At 45.2% G+C, this 5,891-nt stretch overlaps 1 pseudogene; it reads right to left on the bottom strand.

The window, feature by feature from the left end:
- Positions 1 to 2,962: 2,962 nt before the first annotated feature.
- LOC105531895 overlaps positions 2,963 to 5,891 on the bottom strand; it is a 10,705-nt pseudogene continuing 7,776 nt past the window's right edge.

A 5,891-nucleotide genomic window follows, 5' to 3' on the forward strand; every position in this document is an offset into this window, starting at 1 on the left:
CACTCCAGCCTGGGCGACTTAGCCGGGTGTGGTGGCAGGCGCCTGTAATCCCAGCTACTCGGGAGGCTGAGGCAGGAGAATGGTGTGAACCCGGGAGGCGGAGCTTGCAGTGAGCCAAGATCACGCCAGTGGACTCCAGCCTGAGCAACAAGAGCAAAACTCCTCAAAAAAAAAAAGAAGAAAAAAAAAAGTTTGTAGATGCTGAGCAGAAGGCAACTTAAATCTGAAAGTAAGTCCAACACTGTGCTTACTGGTGTGGAACTGCTCCTGTCACACCCCCTGATCTCTTCCTCTCTCTTACCCTGACCTCTGTTCCGTTAAGGAAAGAAATGTCCACTCTGCTCCAGTCAACCCCACTGCTGGTGTCTTCTGCACTGCCTTGCACTCCCTGAAGAGAGCCTGGGCAACAGAGCGAGACTCCGTCTCAAAAAAAAAAAAAAAAAAAAAGAATGGGGACTAGGTGGATAGATTTACTACACTGAAGCCCTCCAGCAGTCTAAGAACTGACGCCTCTTACAAAGGAAAGGACTGCATGTTTCTGATGAAGCTACCATGACCTGCCAGATTTCCAACTCCTGCCAAAATTAATATTTTTGTCTGTAGTAGAAGAGGCCATACCATTGTGGCCCTTGAAACTTACTGTATTATGTTTTATTTGGTGAACAGTTCACATACCCAAATGGTTGTAACTGATACTGCTGAATATATTGTAAGAACAGAAGTGTTAAGTATGTATAACACTTCTTTTGATTGTAAGGAATGTTCCCAGTGGGGAAATGCCATAATCAAAACAGTGATTGTGGGATGAATATTAGTATGAAGAGCTTACCTTCATGCTAATAAAACAGTACAGGATGCCAGAAGGAAGGGAGGAGAGGGGATAATATCACTATACTGATGAAGGAGCTAGAAGAAAGAGGAGTGCTTAAGGAGACTATCCAGCAGGCTGTTGAGACTGACCTCTCATTTGAAACAGTTTTAATGAGTCTTTTCATCTGCAAGTGATGGTGACTGACAGTTATGTTGACTGGAGCCTGTGGCAATAGGCATTAAGTGCCATATGGGGTTTTGGGCACAGCATTTGCCTGACACTGCTGCCTGGTATACTCCATTTAAGCAGCAATTGTTGGCTTGTTAGTGAGTGCTTTTGGACACTTAGAAGCTAACAAAGCATCAGCAGGTATTGTTATATTCTGACATGTCCATTTTTGGATGGATCAAAAATGAAAACATCAACAAAGGAGGTAATGTTCAGCAAGCATCATTTTTTAATGGAAATGGTATATCCAAGAAAGAAGTAAACTGGATATATTACTTTTTTTTTTTGAGATGGAGTCTTGCTCTGTCGCTCAGGCTGGAGTGCAATGGTGTGATCTTGGCTCACTGCAACCTCCACCTCCCAGGTTCAAGCGATTCTCTTGCCTCAGCCTCCTGAGCAGCTGGGACTATAGGCATGTGCTACCACTCCCAGTTAATTTTTGTATTCTTAGTAGAGATGGGGTTTCACCATGTTGAACAGGATGGTCTCGATCTCTTGACCTCGTGATCCGCCCACCTTGGCCTCCCAAAGTGCTAGGATTATAGGCGTGAGCCACAGCGTCTGGCCACTGGGTGTATTACTTTCTTATTGCCACTGTTACAAATTTAGTGACTTAAAATGACATAAATTTATTGTCTTGCAGTTCTGAAAGAAGTCCAAAATGAGTTTCACTGGGCCGAAATCAAGGTGTTGGCAGGACTGCACTCCCTCCAGAGGCTGTGGGGGAGGATCAATTTCCTTGCCTTTTCGAGTTTCTGGAGGCTTTCCTCATTTCTTGGGTCATGACACCTTCCTCACATTGTTTTAATCTTTTGCTTTCATCATCACATCTCCTACTTCCTCTTTTGGAGTCAAATCTCCCTATGCCTCTTTGTTTTAAAAAATCTAATGTGATCCACTTATCCTTGAGGAAGATCGAGGCCAAGGCTGTTGTGACTATGTTCCACCAGGTAGCATGTTGGAGGGATAGAGCAGTGTGTTTGGAGGTGGTGCAGAAAGGACGACCTTGACTTGTAGCAACTGAGGGTGAATACACTGGGCTCTTGCTGGAGTGCATCTAGTGTATGTGTGACTTTCTCTGTTTCTGCTCTAGTGTCAGAGATTTGCCTATCAACCTTTATGATATTTTTCTGGATAGTGGTAATTGCCTTGTATAATGTTTCTTTTGTTGACTAATTATCCATCTTCTCTGTCGTATGTCACAGATTCTCTCTTTTTTATATTTATTTTTTGAGACGAGTTTTGTTCTTTTTGCCCAGGCTGGAGTGCAATGGCGTCATCTTGGCTCACTACAACCTCTGTCTTCCCAGATCAGGCAATTCTCCTGCCTCAACCTCCCAAGTAGCTGGGATTACCGGCACCTGTCACCACATCTGGCTAATTTTAAAAATATTTTTAGTAGAGATGGTTTTTGTTTTTTTTTTTTCCTTGAGACAGAGTCTCAATCTGTTGCCCAGGCTGGAGTGCAGTGGCACGATTCCGGCTCACTGCAACCTCTACCTCCCTGGTTCAAGCACTTCCCCTGCATCAGCCTCCCAAGTAGCTGGGATTACAGGCGCACGCCACCACACCCAGCTATTTTTTTTGTATATTTAGTAGAGATGGGGTTTCACCATGTTGGCCAGATTGGTCTCGAACTCCTCAGGCAATTTGCCCACCTCGGTCTCCCAAAGTGCTGGGACTACAGGTGTGAACCACCGCGCCCGGCCCAGATTCTGTTTTTAAAACTGGTCAGCCCCTCAAACCAGAATAGGTTCAGAGAGACTTCCGAGATTCTCCATTTGTCTGAAGTGTAAATGTTTTGAAGGTTTTCTTGGCTGACTCAATGTAATCAAGAATCTCTAATAGTTTTGTGCCCCCCGAGACTGCTCGCTCAATCAAGCCCACTGTCAGCAAGTTCTCTTTCCCTGTCCTTCTGGCCAGCTAAGTCAGTGATAACACATCTGGCTGCCAGCAGCTCAAAGCTGTCTCCTCAACCACTTTCACCAGGGAATGCTTCAAGACCACAGTGCTCTCCTGTCTTGGAAACACCTTCCTCTTCTCCGCTTCTCTTTGGTTACCATGGTCACCCTCCGCACTGCTTTCCTCCACTCTTAGACAAGTGGTCCCATCAATACCTCCTCCTCCTCCCAGGTTACCTCCCAAGGTGCCATTCATCACTGACAATCATGTTTGCACTACTAAAAGAATTGCCTTAATCTTTTTATCCACCTATGGGTTTTTAGGTTTCTTTTTTGAGATGGAGTCTTGTTCTGTCTCTCAGGCTGGAGTGCAGTGGCTCAATCTGGACTCACTGCAACCTCTGCCTCCCAGGTTCAAGCAATTCTCCTGCCTCAGCCTCCTGAGTAGCTGGGATTACAGGCATGCACCACCACACCTGACTAATTTTGTATTTTTAGTAGAGACGGGATTTCGCCATGTTGGCCAGGCTGGTCTCAAACTCCTGACCTCAGATGGTCCTCCTGCCTCGGCCTCCCAAAGTGCTGGGATTATAGGTGTGAGCCACTGCGCCTAGTCCGATTGTTTATATTTGTAAAAAGCATAATGTACTTCAATATATTCAAAATTAGACTATTATTTAGAAGTATATCAATTTGTAGCCAGGGCAGTGGCTCACACCTGTCCTTTACACGTATCAGATGGTAGTACACGGCCGAGCGTGGTGGCTCATGCCTGTAATCTCAGAACTTTCGAAGGCCCGAGGTGGGTGGATCACCTGAGGTCAGGAGTTCGAGACCAGCCTGGCCATCAGGGAGAAACCCCCATCTCTACTAAAAATACAAAAATTAGCCAGGCACGTAATCCCAGCTACGTGGGAGGCTGAGGCAGGAAAATCGCTTGAACCTGGGAGGTAGAGGTTGCAGTGAGCTGAAATTGCACTCTAACCTGGGCAACAAGAGCAAAACTTCGTATCAATAAATAAATAAAAGAGAAGGTCGGGTGTGGTGAGCCGAGATCACATCCCTGCATTCCAGCCTGGGCAACAGAGCAAGACTCCGTCTCAAAAAAAAAAAAAAAAAAAGTAATAATAATTTAATTGAGCAATGAATGATTCATGAATCGGGTAGTCCCCAGAATCACAGCAGAAATTCAGAGAGACTCCAGGGATGCCTCATGGTTAGAACAAATTTACAGACAAAAAAGAGAAGTGACTACAGAAATCAGAGGTGAGGTCCTTAAGTGGATTGGTTACAGCTCTGCGTTTGTCTTATTTGAACACAATTTGAACACTCCGCAGTGTATGAGTGGTTGAAGTGTGGTTGCTGGGATAGGCCAAGGCTAGTTTTCAATCTTGTCTACCTGTTTAGTTAGGTTGCAGTTTGACCACAAGGACTCAAATACAGAAGTACAGAGTCCTTCTCAGGCCATCTTTAGTTTGCTTTAACAATTACCCCCTTTTGGTCATTTTCTCAATTTTTAGAGATTGACCAAAACTTGAGTCATTGATGTCACTATCACCATCATAAATGTACTTATTTGGTATTGAAACTCACTGGGAAACAGAACACTGTGGGCTTTGCAAGGTGGGAACAAGGACTCAGTAGAGGGTACCTCCTTACACTGGAACATCCTGTTTACAGGAGAAAAACAAAACCTGGTCTGTTCTAGGATCTATGTGTTTCCTTAAAGTCTTAATTTGATTATGTCACATTTAACACGAGCAACTCCATTTTTGTTTGGTTTGGTTTGTTGGGGCCTAGCGCATGAGCTCAGTCCAAAACAATGGCCTGCCATATTTTTGTTTAAAAAAATTACCCCTTTTTGGTCAGGTTCTCACTTAGGTGACAGTGTGACCAAAACTTAGGGCCTTAGCACCACTTTCTGTTACCATCATTTTGGGTTTCCAGTCTCAGTGTGTCATTTATAGGTTACGGTGTCCTCATGGTCACACATTTCTTTTAGCTCTTGTCTTTCTAGTTGAACAGAGACAATTTGACATTCTAGAGATGGCTGCATGTAAACATCTAAAACCTTTGGGAGAATACAGTGCACCAGGGAGACTATTATTATTACTATCAGGAGGATAATACTAACAGTTTGGAGTATGCTCTTCACCCAGGGTCCCCATAAACCAAACCACCTAAAATCAAATAGATCAACGAATGAGGCCAGGGCCGGGCATGGTGGCTCACATCTGTAATCCCAGCACTTGGGAGATCAAGGTGAGAGGATCATGAGGTCAGGAGATCAAGACCATCCTGGTTAACATGGTGAAACCCCCATCTCTACTAAAAATACAAAAAATTAGCCAGGCGTGGTGGCAGTCACCTGTAGTCCCAGCTACTTGGGAGGCTGAGGCAGGAGAATGGCGTGAACCTGGGGGGTGGAGCTTGCAGTAAGCCGAGATCATGCCCCTGCACTCCAGCCCAGGCGACAGAGCAAGACTCCATCTCAAAAAAAAAAAAAAAAGAATGAGGCCGGGGGTTGTGGCTCACGCCTGTAATCCCAGCACTTTGGGAGGCCGATGTGGGTGGATCACCTGAGGTCAGGAGTTGGAGACCAGCCTCCCAAAGTACTGGGATTACAGGCGTGAGCCACCGTACCCAGCCAGAAAGGAAAATTTAAGAAGGTTAAGAAGGGAAGCCAGACATTGTTCATACAGGGGAAGAGAATCAACAAATGGTAAAGGTCACACAGATATCAATCAGAAAGTACTCATTTCCTAAGCCAGGATTGAACCCGGCCCACTACTGTAAAATGGCAGAGACCAAAAGAAAGTACCACCACGTGGTGGCTGGGCATGATGGCTCATGCCTGTAATTGCAGCACTTTGGGAGGCTGAGATGAGCGGATCATTTGAGGTCAGGAGTTCGAGACCAGTCTGGCCAACATTGTGAAACCCTGTCTCTAC

The sequence above is a fragment of the Mandrillus leucophaeus genome, unplaced genomic scaffold (assembly GCF_000951045.1).
Source record: "Mandrillus leucophaeus isolate KB7577 unplaced genomic scaffold, Mleu.le_1.0 Scaffold92, whole genome shotgun sequence".
In the NCBI taxonomy this organism is placed as follows: Eukaryota; Metazoa; Chordata; class Mammalia; order Primates; family Cercopithecidae; genus Mandrillus; species Mandrillus leucophaeus.